General features: G+C 36.2%; 1 protein-coding gene and 1 long non-coding RNA gene across 17 annotated transcripts in view; one reads left to right on the forward strand and one right to left on the reverse strand.

Moving 5' to 3' along the window:
• Positions 1-3,195, reverse strand: part of LOC121491399 — a 67,117-nt gene extending 63,922 nt beyond the window's left edge. For 3 of the 15 annotated variants that reach the window (XR_005987968.1, XR_005987969.1, XR_005987967.1), the window contains exon 1: positions 1,488-3,167. This is a non-coding gene — a long non-coding RNA (uncharacterized LOC121491399). Of the gene's footprint in view, positions 1-1,487 lie in introns of all 15 variants that reach the window. The other 12 variants (XR_005987962.1, XR_005987965.1, XR_005987963.1 and 9 more) reach the window with 10 other exon arrangements.
• SLC8A1 (solute carrier family 8 member A1) overlaps positions 883-15,962 on the forward strand; it is a 398,173-nt gene continuing 383,093 nt past the window's right edge. For both annotated transcript variants that reach the window (XM_041756267.1, XM_041756266.1), the window contains exon 1: positions 883-1,213. The gene's annotated coding sequence lies outside the window, so the exon portion shown is untranslated. The remainder of the gene's footprint in view (positions 1,214-15,962) is intronic.

Here is a 15,962-nt window from a genome sequence, read left to right on the forward strand (position 1 = left end):
TTCTTCTTCAGACAGGAGATCCTATAAGAGTTTTAACATGACTTTGGGAAAAAAATGGTGAATGGAAAAATGTCACTTGGAAATTCTCTCTCATATATGTGTATATACACACACACACAAACATACACATACACACAAGAGTAAGAACAGACTGAGAAAAAAGAGAGAAATTTTAAAGCGGAAAAGCCCAATTTCCAGGAGCTGGAAGGCTAAGTGGAGTTTCCACAGGCCCCTGAAGGAGTGTGTCTCACCTACATCTTTATTATCCAGAGCAGGACTCCTTCCCCAACCCCATCCTTGAAACTTAGGTCACAGTTATGTGTCATTTAAAGTATCGTTAACAAATGTAGAAATTAGTATTCTATCCAAGTGTATATTCTTTAACATTAAATTTCAAACTATATACTAGATGGTAGCTTAGTAGAAACTGCCACCGTATCCTAAATGAGCAGCTGTTTAAGAAAGAACAAGGCCTCTCCTTCTATCTTAGGGATTTTGATTACTTTGACCTTCTGGTCCTACCCGATCCTTTAAGACAAATAATTCAGAATGTTAACAACTACTCTTATTTTTTTTTAACAACTACTCCTAAATAAATACAATAAATATGTATCATATTCATTCACATACAGTGTCCATTCGTTTAACCATTCATTTATATGTTCATCCATTCACTAAACATTGTGCAGGTCTTGTACATATCTGATTGCTAAAATCTTTAAGGATGAAAACCTTGGTAAGGAACTATAATTGTGCCTCTGTTTTCATAAAGTGAAGCAAACCCACATCCTAAAAGCCCTGTGTGGGAATTAGGGGAAGGGTGGTTGTTCTCTAAACGTCTGGGGAGTCGAAATGCCAATCTGAAAGTGTATTTCCAAAAAGGCATAGTGGCAGGACGGCAGGGTGGGAATTGGGCCTGGCTGGAAGGATCTCTATATGTGTATTTTTATCGTCCATGTGTTGGATGAAGCGGAGAGCTGCCAGATAGCTTCTTTTCCACAGCTTGGAGTTACTGTTGGGAACAGATCCATGTATGGAAGCGAAAGCCGAAAGGCACAGATAAGCAGCGATCCAGCTATGCAAACCATGTTTAGAGACACTTAAAGGACAAGCATCCCAGGTCCTTTCTTTCTGGTAAATTCGGAGAAGCCATCATCCCGGGTCTTTTTTCACATCCAACTCATGCGGACTGAGCAGCCCAGACTTGACAGAGGTAGGTGCAGGGCTTTTGTGATGAAACTTATCTAAAGGATCATTCATGAATATTCCCTCCCGAGCTCTTGATGTCCTTTAAGGGAAGCTGCCAAATGATATTTTGAAAAGGGGGGGAAAAAAAGAAAAAAAAAAAGAAAGATTTGGGTTGGGGCTGGTGACCAAGACGCATTTAACAGCTCTGCCTTCACAAAGCAAGGCAGCTTGGTTGCAGAGGGAAAGTGACAGCACAGAATTGCTGCCAAATATAATCCCTTTGTCCTGGGGTCACTTACCATTTGGATTTCTGTCGATACGAATCTTCCTGGATATTGCCAGCACCTCTGGAACGGGCCACAGATTCCCGTGGGTTCTGCTACTGAGTATTTTAGGCGGGGGTAGGTGGGATTTGCCCTTCTTGCTTGCTCCTCTGAAGCCAGTATAAACTCACACGTGTGGCTAGTTCTTCCTTAGACATGGAAGAGCTGCTTGTAAACGACATTATTATTTTTGGCAGGGGAAGTCATTTTTGCAGTGTTTCTCAGCAGATCGGAGGTTGATTACATCCTGTTCAAAGATTCTTGAGTTGCTTTCACAAACACGGGTCTTGCGCAAGTTGAAATTGCTGAAACCAGCTGTACGCACTGGACTTTTCTCCATACCTTTAACATTTTTCTTTCCTTTTTGTTAATGACTGGAAACAGATGAACTTGAGGAGAGATTTCTCCAAAGATTATTATAGTTTAACTGTAAGTGATGTTTGAGAATAGTAGATTGTGGCAGAACCACAAAAGCTGTCTGTCTCAGGGATCCAAACTAAAAGTATAAACGTGAGGACAAAAACAATACCAGTATATATATATCTGACTCTAGTCTATTTTCTAAAATACTGGTTAATCCAGGCAAATCATATCAATAATACTTTGAAATGCTACTCTAGGTAACTAGCAAATTGTAATAATTAGATCATTAAAGCAGTCTTTTTAAAATTGTTGGCAAAAATCTGTGAACTATTACCAAATACTCACAAAAGTCAGGAGAAAAATTTATAGGTCATATCTGTAAAATGTGTGTGTTTTTCCAAGATTGAATTAAAATAATTTTTGCGCAAGAAAATGAAATGTGAATTTAAAATTTCTCTTGTTGAGAATTATGTGTCTATACGTCACACATGATTTGAATTCCCTTATTATTAGGTTTTCAATCTTATAATAGAGCATGAGAGGGAGAAAAAAAAGAAAGAAAAATTGAATGTGATTTTTTTCCTTTCCTGATGACAAAGCATAACATGCAAAATGATTCATAAACAAGTGTAAGAAAATAATAAAATGATTTGTAATACTGACCAAGGAGATGTCCTTTGGATAAATCAGATAGTGGGAAAAGGAATTGGCTTAGGAGATATAGGTAAGATGACTATAGTTATGCAGTGGGTTCTCTCAAATTGTGAATGTTCTGTAATACAAAAAAAGTGGCAGAGAAGGAGAAAACATGGTTCTATTCCAATAATAATACTTCATCATTATTAAAATAATTATAATACTAAAACATGGGTGTTTTTATCAAATTATTCCTTTTCATGTCTAGGTTATTTACACTGACAACACATTAAATTAACAGCACATTGAAGCTTACCCTTCATGCATCTCTAAATAGGCTATTTTACCTTACTTAAAAATACTAATATTCTGTAACTTTGAGAGAGAGAGAGGCAATAAACTATGCCTTCTTTTTTTAAACCAGCAGAGACAAGTTGTCATAACTTTGGCTAAAGTGAAACAGGCCTACAAAAGGATGGCTTTAAGACACTTACTTAAACACTACATACCAACCAGTTTTTTGAAAGGAACAGCACAGCAGGAGCCTGGGAAATTCTCAATAAGTAAAAGGTTATTATAAATTATGTCACTAGTATTTGTGACCAGACGCAATGCATATATGACATCATTGGCTGTTTTCTCAGTTGCTTACTGCCAAGTACATTTCAAGTGTACATTTCTCATGAGACATGCCTACTCCTGTTTTTCTTTAGCGAGCAAATTTGAAGGTGTAATATAAGTAATAAAGAAAGATTTATTACTATTTTTATATATAGTATGTAAATATCTATGGAAAAAATTGACAAATAGTTAAACCACTTGACCTTTTGACTACACCTTCTTAAGCACTTAGTGGTATGTGCAGAAAATCTTGGGAAGGTCATATTTTGAGAAGAGAATTGGGAGTACTGATAGTCTTAGGTGAAAAATAAAAAGACTTGGATGTTCTATGCTATAGTTAGCTGGGATATGAAGGAAATTCATGGTAACCAAGAATGATAAAGAAGTCAAAATGTATCTAAAAACATACAGCACAGATTTGAGGTTCACATGTATATGACAGGGCCAGTCAGAATAGCTCCTGGGCCAGGACAGTTGTATTCCAATGATCAGGAAGAGCAAATGCTTTTAGGAGCTTTGATGGAAAACAACTTACCTGAATATGTAAAGGGGAGTTGGTATGAAAGAAAGAGTAGAGGTTTACTTTTCCAGAGGTATGAAAGATTTTGACCCACAAGAAAGGTCATTAAGTTTCAAGGAAATGAAAGCATTACTTTTTAAAAATCCCTTTGGGAACTTTAAATAAAATAAAATTTTCTCAGATGGTTAGTCTCAGACTGACTGGTCTCAGACAAACCACTGATGATTTCAAGAACCTTAAAAGTGACGGAAGACATGAGACCAAGGAAGAGATTTGAATACCAGAGAGGCGATACAGTTTCTCGGAGGTTAATCAATGGTAGGTGAAGTTTCCCTAGAATCCAGATCATTTGGTTTTCTGATCAAAACTAATCTGCTCTTGCTGCACTTCTTTCTTTCTTCTTTCTTTCTTTCTTTCTTTCTTTCTTTCTTTCTTTCTTTCTCTCTCTCTTTCTTTCTTCCTTTCTTTTCTTTCTTTCCTCTTTCTTTCTTTCTTTCTTTCTTTCTTTCTTTCTTTCTTTCTTTCTTTCTTTCTTTCTTTCTTTTTTCTTTCTTTCTTTCTTTCTTTCTTTCTTTCTTTCTTTCTTTCTTTCTTTCTTTCTTTCTTTCGATTTTATTGACTTATTCCTGAGAGACACATAGGAAGAGGCAGAGACACAGGCAGAGGGAGAAGCAGGTTCCCTGATGTAGGACTCCATCCCAGGACCCTCGGGATCATGACCTGAGCCAAAGACAGATATTCAATCACTAAGCCACCCAGGTGCCCTGCTGCATTTCTTTCTTAATCTTAAAATTATACAGTATTTTCAAATGTAATGGAAAGATACTGGAAGAATTCTGTGACAGAGGAAAATTTTAAAGGTAGTTTTAAGGTATATAAAGTAGCAAGAAGGGAATAAATTCCTGTGGCACTTTTGTGCCAGTGAGGAGAAAAGGGGCTTTTCCTATCCCATCGACTTCTTCCCACGCTTCTCACCTCTACCTGCACGTGAGAATCACTTGGGATGAGATATGTCTACACTACACCTCTGATGAACTACATATGCTCATGGGGTCCAGGCAAAAGTAGTTTATTTTTTAAATCTACCCCATGAAATGTAAATACACAGCCAAGGTTAAGAACCACTTCCTTTGGCAATAAAAAAGTGGTAACCACTTCAATTTATTTCAACAGGGGGAGTTAACAGAACCACAACTGAAGATTAAAAATGAGCTCTTTCCCAAAGAGATTATTTCTTTGAAAGTTTTATTGATGTAATCTTGGCTGACAAGGAGTTCCTCTTTAGAAGTTTAAGCACATTTAAAAAGAAGTTTTCTCTATGCCAAAGGATTGATATGGATCTATTTGACATTTCTCATATTTCTTTAGCCTGAAACATATGTGTGCTAGCCACAATTATTGAAAGATAAAGAATAGATGTATATGCTACATTATGGTTTTGAACTACAGATGTTAAATGAAATTTTATATTGTTTTAGCAAATATCAAATAGCTATCTTGAAAGGGCTTGTTAATTTTGGATAGCAACAGTTTTCTAAGGAATAGGCAAATCATTGCCTTTAAAAAATATATATTTTATTTTATTTATTCATGAGAGGCACAGAGAGAGAGAGAGAGGCAAAGACACAGGCAGAGGGAGAAGCAGGCTCCATGCACGGAGCCCAATGTGGGACTCGATCCCAGGACTCCAGGATCATGCCCTAGGCTGAAGGCAGCACTAAACCTCTGGGCCACCCGGGCTGCTTGCCTTTTGCCCCTCTAAAATGGCAAGTCCTTTAGAAAGAGGGTGCATGACTTTATGCAGGAGATATGTTAATTTATCATACATCAAAGTACATGAATAAGAAACTAACACTGGGAAAAATTATGATGATATGTAGAGCCACAGACTTTTTCTATTTAAGTGGAAAATGAAGACTGGGTTGTCCAAACCCTGCAAGGAATGAGTCTAGGCTAAATGCAGGTAAATAAAATGTAAAACTTTTAGTTTTCAGCCCAGGATACAGAAGACAATACAGGTAGTGGATGGAAGCAACAATCAGAGTTCTGACTGCTGTGGGTAGGTGGAATCAGACAACCTGAATTTCATTCTGGCTCTTCAATATACTCATGGCTGTGTGACACTAAACAGATAACATCATCTTTGTGACCTCCCTTTTCTTCTCTGTAAGTTGTGAACAATAACAGCAGAAACCACAGTGAAGGGATTAAGTAGTAAAATGCAAACAAGGAGTTTACATAGTGACCAATAAATGGTGATACCATCCTTGTAAGCAATATTAAAATCAAATTAGTCTCTTGAGGAAGTCTCTGAAACTAGAAACACCAAATAAAAGAGTGATCACATTTCAAGAAGAGTATAGATGAAATCTTTTTTTTTAAAGAGGATTGTATTTATTTATTTGAGAGAAAGTAAGCACACACAGGAACGGCAGTGGGGGTGCAGGGGTGGGGGGCCAGGGCAGACTTCCCACCGAACAGAGAGCCCACACTGGGCCTGGTCCCAGGACCCTGAGATCATGACCTGAGCCAAAGGCAGACACTTAACCACTTAACCCACTGAGCCCTTCAAGTGCCTCTAGATGAATTCTTAAATGCCTGGCTTTCAACCCAGTTTCTAAAATCAACCAAGCACTAATACTGAGCCTTTGGGAGGCACTAAATGAATATATTCTTTGACTGTTGATTATGAGCATTGAATTCCTCTCTTACTCCAAATCATACCATGAAGGTGAGCCTGGAAACTGTCCGTTTATATCAAGAATAAATAAATACAGATATATACTCACTCATGAATATTAAGAGACATACAAAATCAATTTCAAAAATGAACCAGTATCATAAATAGAAAAAGGTACCAGTTAAGACACTTCTTGAATCATTGTCTGAGTAAAGGTGTGTTTTAGATAGAAATAGAAGAATCCACTGAATAGTTACTCTATTCAGAGTAATGCATTATGTTCTAATTAATAATAATATATAGTAGTAATTATAAGTCTAGTCCTTTAGTCTATTCAGCAGCTTGCCCCTGGAGAGAAAAAAAAATGTGATCATATATGATCATATATATCAACTGCAAGCTATTCTTGAATTTCATTTAAAGAAATATAATTTTACAAACAATTTCTAAATCCTACCTAGTTTTACTGCTGTTTTACCCATATAGATAAAATACATGCTATGAAATAAAAAGTCTTTTTTCGGGAGGGGAAGTAAAGCCTTGAATTCTAGACTCAGACAAATCTATTAACTCCCAACTATGCATCTTAATGCCATGCTGAGCATGTTTCCTAGTAACTATCTTGACATATGTTGAGCTCTATTATTTCCCAAGTATGCTTTTAAGCAAGTCACATATATTAATTTATTAATTCTGACAAATGCTCTGTAAGATAAGCAGCCATTTTACAAAGTGATACATAGAAAGGTTAAGTACTATGCCCAAGGTCACACAGCAAGTAAATAGAAGAGGCAGGATTTGAAGCCTGTGCTTAGCTTCTGTGTTACAACTGTCTTGCAATTGTTTCCTGGCCTTTTACAAATGGAAACGAATAAATTAATGTATGAAAAAAAGTAATGTCGAAAATTATTCAGTATAGTGTCTGTTAAGAAAAACAAGCTATGTTATTCTTCTCAGATTACTGTTCATTCAGTTTAACCTGTTGAATGAGTAAGCTAGTCATTTAAAATAGTGCTTCTGAATAAGAAACAATAATAAGAACCAATATTTATTTAATATTTAATATTATTTATTAATGTTAAATATTTATATGTAACATTCCTGAAAAAGAAATAATATTGATTGTTCTTTGTAAGCTAACATTTACAATGCTGACTGGACGTTTTTCAGACATAGAGGTTAAATTATTATTTTGTGACTATATTCCATCCTCTTCTTCTCTCTGTTCATTACACTGTGTTTCAATAAAAACGTGTAAAAATTTTGACATCCTTCCCCCATTCTTCACTGTTATGTCACAAAGATGAGTTAGACAAAAAGTATAAAATGAGATAAGAATCATGAAAGTTAGTATTCAGAGGCCCATCTCACATACCTGTTAAATTGTATGGAAATTCCAATTTCATAAAACTAAAATGAAGAACAGGAACTCCACTTGACATTCAGCTTACATTTTAAATTATGCTTATAGGCATGGGACCTTCAGAAATTTAGCATACAACATTGCAGAATTATGTATTAGTTTTATGAAAATTAAATTAAATATATTTTAACTATGGCAATACAAATTGTACAGGAGTTAGCCACTTATTGATTTATTTTATTTTTGTGAAGAGCATGCAATGAAAACTTACCTCTTTTCTCCTCTTTTTATCATGCATTTGCAGAGGTATAAAGGTCAAATCCACTCTCTACCACTTATTTTGTTCTATCACACATGCAAAATCATTTATCTTATTGTTTCCCCATATATGATTTTGCTACTATTAATTTAAATGTTCTTTTGCCTTAGATAGATAAATAATCTACCGTGATGCAGGTAGGAGAGAGAAAAAGCAAATAAGATCAGAGGCAGGCAAAAAAGTGGGGCTCCTGCCTGACCCCATAAATATATAAGTCCTAATAGGTCACATTTTTAAATTTTTTTTAACTATCAATAGTCAACAACCATATCAGGAGTAAACAGCCATGATAATTCATTAAACTAAACTTTCTGAGCAACTCAGAGTGTGGAAAAACAAAAACAAAAACAAAAACACACCAGACACCAAAATTTTCATTATTAAGAAACTAAATTTAAGTAACGTTATATACTTAACTTAAATTCAGTCCCTGGATCCCAAAGCCAAAATTGAGGCCCATGTTTTCTTGGGAACACAGATGAAATAAGTAATATAGAGAATGTATGTCCCAAAGCTCTTTTTTTTCCCTTCAATCATCTATTTGAGTATATTAGGATAATGTCTAGACATCATGAAGACAACCTTTGCTGCTTCATGGTAATTGCTTGGTTTAGGATGAAGACTAAAACAGAGTGGGAAGACAGAAGAAGGTCCTTGATACTTTGATTTCCTGGTTACAGCACCAAAACCTGTGCCACTTACTGCATCCAGGGGATGGGGAGTGGGGGAATGAAAGATTCTCTCTCTCTCTCTCTCTCTCTCTCTCTCTCTCTCTCTCTCTCTTTCTCTCTCTCTCTCTCTCTCTCTCATCTTAACAATTTTAAACCTTATTCTTTTAAAATAAGATATTAGATGCATCTATGCAATTTGCCTGACCAAAAGGCTTATAAGTGTTTTTCTCAAAATAAATGGCAAGTCTGTCACCAGAGGTAAAGTCTCAGCAACACAATGAAATTGAGACCACAGCTTGTCTTGGCTGGGCCCAGAGGTCATTGAGCCCTAGGACCCCTAGGCCAGCGGTCTCTGCAGAGGAAAGTTTTCTCAGCATAGGATCCCAGTAGGGTTACTGCTATGAGTTGAGGTAAGTTGAAGCTACAGCTCCCCTTGGATGGTATATTCTTATTCTTAAGATTTGGTTAGGCCCCTCCTGTGTGGTAGATGAGATGGGGCCCAGGATTGAAATTGCTGCTAGGTGAGCCAGAGGTAGCTCCCAAAGGGCATGATGATGTCCACACACCCAGTCAAGGTTTCAAAGGAACGCTACTCTTCTTGAGTATTTTCCCGATCTTACTAGGAGTCTTACTCGCTGATCTTTAGAAAGTTTTTTGTCTCCAACTGTCTCTGGCTCAATTACATATCAGTTTTCAAAAACAAAACACAGATTGAATCCATGTTCTTTAAAAGACTGCATGCATGTCAAAAGAGAGTATTTGCTAATCAAAGCACCTAGGACTGGAGAGATTTAAGAAAAATTGGTAACATTGTTTTAAAATGTCAGTTTTCTATGTCAATTTTTTTTCTTTCTAAGAAAGTATGTGTAATCATTTTTAATTATTTTGCCAATTTGTGTTGAAGAACTGAACATAGTAGAAATTGTATATAAAAAGGATGCATACACCTTAATGGAGGTTCCACAGTGCTAATATAAGTGGGGCATTAGAGATATAACTGAAACAATACCTACACCAAATAAAAGTACAGTAGGATAAAGAGATAGAGAAAAAGAAGGAAAGCATTTTTTGATAGGGTGGTTGGAGGAAATGACCTTGAACAGAAAATTAAATATGGTTTAGACACAAGTCATGTGAATGATTAGGGGGAAGATTTTCAAGAGAGGGAAGAAACAGCAAGTATAGACTCACTGAAGTAGGAGCATACTTGATCTGCTCTACAAACACAGTAAGGAGCCCAGTGAGGCTGCATAAAAAAATAGGAATGGTAAAAAAAAAAAAAAATTACATCAGAGATATAGATAGCAGCCAATTTATTAGGTCTTTGAAGCCCAATATTGGGAAGACTCAGTTGTGGGACTTTAGTTCTGAGGGTACTAGGAATTCATTGGAGGATTATGGACTGAGAAATGAAATATATTAATTTACATTGTTTAAAGTTAATTCTGACTGCAGTAGGGAGGGTAAACTGTAGAAAAGCAAACAAAAGGAAAAAATGCAGGGGTACCTGGATGGCTCAGTTTGTTGGACATCTGACTCTTGGTCTCAGCTCAGGTCTCAATCTCAGGGTTGTGGGTTCAGGCCCTGCATTGGGCTCCACACTAGGCTTGGAGCCTCCTTAAAAATAAAATTCAGATGATAATAATAGACACCTTGCAGGTCAAATGTCTATACAATTCATGAGGACATTCTTGAGAATAAAAGGGGGAACTGTTAATAATTACACTGGATCAACAGCAAAGAACTGGGAATGTCCCAGGCAAACTGAAACATATGCTTGCCCTAACTAAAAGACTATTTTCAAGAATAAATGAGACTGAGTAGGTGTTCAAGGAAAAGTAGCTAAAAGTAATAGTTACCAAGTCTTTCACCAAATAAGATGTATAATATATTAATGGGCTATAGACTAAAAATAATTCGATGAATGAACAAACTAGGGACACTACAAAAAACCTAGGTAAATTGATTCTTGGAGCTTTTAATAAAACAATCTGCCTTGGGAATATCTAGGCACTCTTTATGGTATACAGTATTGCTCAAAGTCATTTGTCCATAGATTTTATTTTTTCAAGGAGATAATATCTTGTGACTTCAGCCTTCTGTAGAATGATGTTCTAGGAGAAAGCGGTCATTCAGGGATGGAGTAGAATGGATGATGAATGCGATTTCAAGATTTGATCCAGAAATTTTAATGAGATTGCTGGGTAGATAACTCAATGGTATGAAAAACTGCAAACCACAATTTAGAAGCAGTGTCACACTGATTTAGCTGTTACCAAAATGTCAAGGTTGCTCTGATCTACTAGATATACAAATAAGTCTTTTCCATTTCCCATAAAAATCTAGTATTTGCTTTGTGCTTGTGGTTCTTCAGACTTCAGTTTATGCCTGGGAATTTTTAAAAGTAAAAGTTGCTTGATGCCTTTTCTTTTTCCTGGAATAGGACTTGGAATCAGTCAAAGATACTGAATTGCCATCGATACAGAGGTAAAAAATTTGCATGTAAAATCTAAATCTAAATCTAAAGTATGTAAAGTATGATGGCAAGATGAGCTCAGAAGTAAAAGAAGTATGGGCAGCCCAGGTAGCTCAGCGGTTTAGCACCGCCTTCAGCCCAAGGAGTGATCCTGGAGACCCAGGATCCAATCCCACATCAGGCTCCCTGCATGGAGCCTGCTTCTCCCTCTTCCTGTGTCTCTGCCTCTCTCTCTCTCTCTCTCTCTCTCTGTGTGTGTGTGTGTGTATGTGTGTCTCTCATGAATAAATAAATAAATAAATAAATAAATAAATAAATAAATAAATAAAATCTTAAAAAAAAAAAAGAAATAAAGAAATAAAAGAAGTACCTAACTTTGTCAGATACCCAAGCAGAAATTTGTCCTGGGCTCTAGGGTGGAGTTATCACTTGCAGCTGACTTCCCATACACTCTGATGGGAGTTGTACAGATGAACCAGTAACTAGAAGCCTTGGAAACTGTCACCAACTTCTATAAACTGGCTTACAAATAATTCATAAATTTTAAAAGCTGCTTAAAGGGTTTCTCTTTAAATCTCTTTTTCTTCCTAGTATTTCCTTGGGGGTGGAGGGCAATTGTCCTCTATGTTCCTGTAACTACTAATAACAATAGTTGCTAACACAAAGCAATTTCTATGTGGCAGGCACTTTTCTCACTGTGTTTACTTGTATTCACTCGTTAAATCTTGACAATAACCTTATGAGCTAGACCCTATCACCATCCTCATTTTCTGATAAGGAAAAAGAGATGGGGAGGAACTAATGAAATTTGCCCAAGGTCACACAGCTAATAAATAGTAAATAGTAGAGCTGGACAAATATGGGTCCAGAGTCAATATTATCCATTCCACTGTGGGCAAGTGCATAAAGGAGCATAATAAAGAAACGTAACTTCTTGTATCTAGTAATACTACTTTTAGTCTTTATAATCTTGCAAAACATAATTGCTATTCCAACTGACATCCCTTGGAGTCTCTGAAGACCTGCAGTTACTCTATTTCCCTCAAACTTTCTCTATGGCTCCAGTTTCTTCAGTGAAGTCTCTTATAACATGTGTATGAATTCCAGCTTAGAATAATGCCTAAAAACTCTTCTTTAAATGTGCACTAGTTTCTTTCTATTTTTTAATTTACTTAGTTGATGTGTCAAGGGGATTGATAACTACAACTCACCCAACAAATATGTTGCAAATAATTTTGAGAGCTCCATGTGCAGGATCTTGAGACCTATCCCTATCAAATTTCATCTGTTAAGATCTTTGTGGATCCTAAATGTCATCCAGCCGGTTTTTATTCTTCAACTTTGATATGTTTTGTGAGAGTGGCTTTTATGTCTTTATCTGCTACTCTGACAAAGTATTTGGCCAAAGCCAGGGACAGTGCCATGCAGCACACCACTCACTTTCTATCCATCCTGAGTCAGCAGTCTTTGAGCACAATTGTTTAGTAAGGATTTCACCTAATTGCATTATCAATCAGTCTGTATTTCTCCATTTGGTTCAAAGCACTTTTGTGTAGTTATGTAAAATATCATGATGAAAGTCAGAAATCATGTGCCAGCTAGTTTAAAATCCCTAAATGTTATAAGGTTAGGCTGACTTGGCTTTGAACATTGAAACTATATTGGCTCATTTACAATCTAATGGCCGCTGCTCTTCCAATCTCCAGAGTTCCTCACTCCACTGATTGGTTCACGATTTTCTTTTGAAAAGTTTTCATGCATTGGTATGTAATTTACTTATGCAAAGCATCTGAATGAATTTGGAGCAACCAGGTGCTATCTTACCATCACTTTTACCTTTGATTCTAGTTTCCCATTACTAATGTTTACTGTCCACACTCCTATCCATACATCCAACTGTCTATTTGACCCATGTCTGCAGATCCCTTGACTCATACTTAATGTTTTCTTTTTTTTAAGATTTTATTTATTTATTCATGAGAGACACAAACAGATAGAGGCAGAGACACAGGCAGAATGAGATGCAGGCTTCTCGCAGGGAGCCTGATGTGGGACTCTATCCCTGGACCCTGGTATCACACCAGGAAGCAGAAGGCAGACACTCAGCCACTAAGCCACCCAGGCATCCCATGCTTAATGTTTTCAAAGTTAAACGCATTATTTTTATTATCCACCCGACTGATCTTTGTGGTTTATCTGACTCTTTGATTAACCTTAAACCAAAAAGTCAGCTTAGACTACTTTCCTTGACTTACTGTCCCCCTACCACAACAAATCAGTCCTCAAATCCTGTAGTTCATGTCTCCTAAATGTCTCTTATATCCATCGCCAGTGCCTTTTATAGTTACTACATGAGTTATTGCAGTAGCATGCTAAGAGATGCCCTTCCCCCAGCCTGGCCACTCCCAATATCCTCCACTTAGTTGCCAACACGATCTTGCTAAAACACAATTTTAATCAGCATCCTTATATGTAAAAAAAATCTTTTAAAGAATCCTCATAACTTCCAGGATAAAATTTATTAGGTTAGTGCCAAAGATCCTTGAAATTGTAGGCTTGCCTATGTCTCTAAGCCTGTCCTCTATCTCCCAAAAAATGTTCTTTGTCTCAGCTTTACCAAACTACTGCTGATTCACTGAAACAGTCAAAAGGGCTCTGATCTCTATTTTCTTACTTGTTCATACCTTCTTTCTTTAGTGTTTATCTTTTCACTTAACAAACCCTGCCCTTGCTTTAAGACTCAAAATAAGAACCATTCTCTCTGTAATGCCCTTCCCCAATCATATTCTGATCTGTATTCTCCTGTTGTAGGGCTCCTACTGAGCCCTGCAAAGATCTCCATTATCCTACTTAGTACTGTCAACGTGTATTTTTCTGCCTCCTCATTAGACTCTAAGCAACTCGGGGGCATGTACTTATCTTACTCATCTTTGTATATGAAGGGCTTGGCAGAGTGTCTGACATACAGTGGGTGTAGTCCATAAATGCTTATTGAATAATGAAGCAAATGAGCCAAAATAATTCTCATCGAATGGAGAACTAGAAGAAAATGTTCTGTATGGAGTTATGTGTTTCTTTAGTCTTCCACATGCCCCAAGGAGGCCTGTCCCTTCCTCATTTAGTTTTAAATTGTTAATTTTAAGAATCCTATTGGTTCTTTACATCATAAGGTCCACCCGACTAATAAACAGATTTTAATAACGTTACTCATTACACGTTGAAGGCTTTGGTGGTTGATTAGCTCCAAAATATAGTCCATTTATTGTAGGTTATCCAAACTCACCAATTGCAAAAGCTATCAACCTCACCAGCCTCAAAATGAGAGAGCTTACACGGAGGAGAGGGTGATTAAAATATTTCTCTTTTAAATGAATACTCTTTTCATTATTTTATATTCCAATACCCACAAATATTCTGAGAAAACTTTTTTAAAAATGAAGTGTCAGTTAATCTGGCTATGAGGGCAAAAATAACATATGATGATAGTGAGAACTTTCCATTAGCATTTTTAGCAACATTATCCAGATCTTGATACAACTGTTTGAAGTACTTACCATAGAGCAATATTTCCTATCTTTAGATGGTTCTGAAATCCTTTTGTGTATTACTTTTGGAAATGGATTTTAATCTGACAACACCAGACACCACTTGAGTAGTGCCTCCATTTGGATCTGGAAACTGATCTCAGTTTACCAGTGTATACAAGTAGATATGCCAAGTATACCTAGTCAAATAATCTATTTAGACCAATATGGATATACCATTTAGATAACATCAAAAACAGAGATAGCAGCTAAAATTTGACTCAGGTGTCATATTCTTCGATTTATTAGAGTCAAAGTACCTCCTGCCAATGAGGAAAATGTGGTAATGAGTAAGGTATAAGTGCCTGAACATAGCTCCTGAATGGGTCTGCTTTATTTTTTTTTTTAAGGGTAAAATGATATCATTTGAGAGCCAAATAATTTCTGGCATCTAATAATTGAATAACTACTGACAGTCTTTTATGACAAAGGCTAAGTCTATCCAAAAAGGAGGTAAATATTTAAATAGGCATCAATTTCAATGTTTGGAGACTAGGAACAGAACTACTACACTCAAAATCCCAAGTCCTGTCTTTAAGGTCCAATAGTTAGCAAGTCACTAATCTTTTTCCAGACCTTTTTTTTTCTCTGTGGGATGAAGAAGTTGGACTTCATAACCACTGGAATGCCATTGTGCTGTAATGTTCATCATCAAAAGTGTATGTAACAGTAGAGAAATAGACTTTTAGAGAGGCTTTCATGATACATGTTGATTTTTTACTCACTAACTGATACATCCATTATTTGATCCTAAACTCACTCTTTGTTCTTGGTATCGCTTTTCATTTTACATGAATTATCCTAGTCATTGTCATCTGATGAAAAATAAGAAGGCATAAGTGTAAAAGAAGTAAAAATATGCTTTAAGAATTTGTCCTGACTTAGACCCTTCTCTTTTGTCCTATATATATTTAAAAGATGGTTTATCATTTGCAACAACATGGAAGGACCTTGAGGGTATTAGGTTTAGTAAAATAAATCAGATAGATAATGACAAATACTGTGTGATTTCGCTTATATGTGTTATTTGAAGGACAAAACAAACAAAATGACACCCCCCAAAAGAAGATGATTTACTTTCAGACATAAATAATAATAAAAATTATTATGACTACCACTTGTTGAGCTACTACATTGAAAGTAGACAAGCCAGAATTTGAACATATGTCTACCTGACATTAAAATCTATGCTCTTTCCATATGTCTTGTGATCTGGAT

Source organism: Vulpes lagopus, chromosome 5, assembly GCF_018345385.1.
Source record: "Vulpes lagopus strain Blue_001 chromosome 5, ASM1834538v1, whole genome shotgun sequence".
NCBI classification, from domain to species: Eukaryota; Metazoa; Chordata; class Mammalia; order Carnivora; family Canidae; genus Vulpes; species Vulpes lagopus.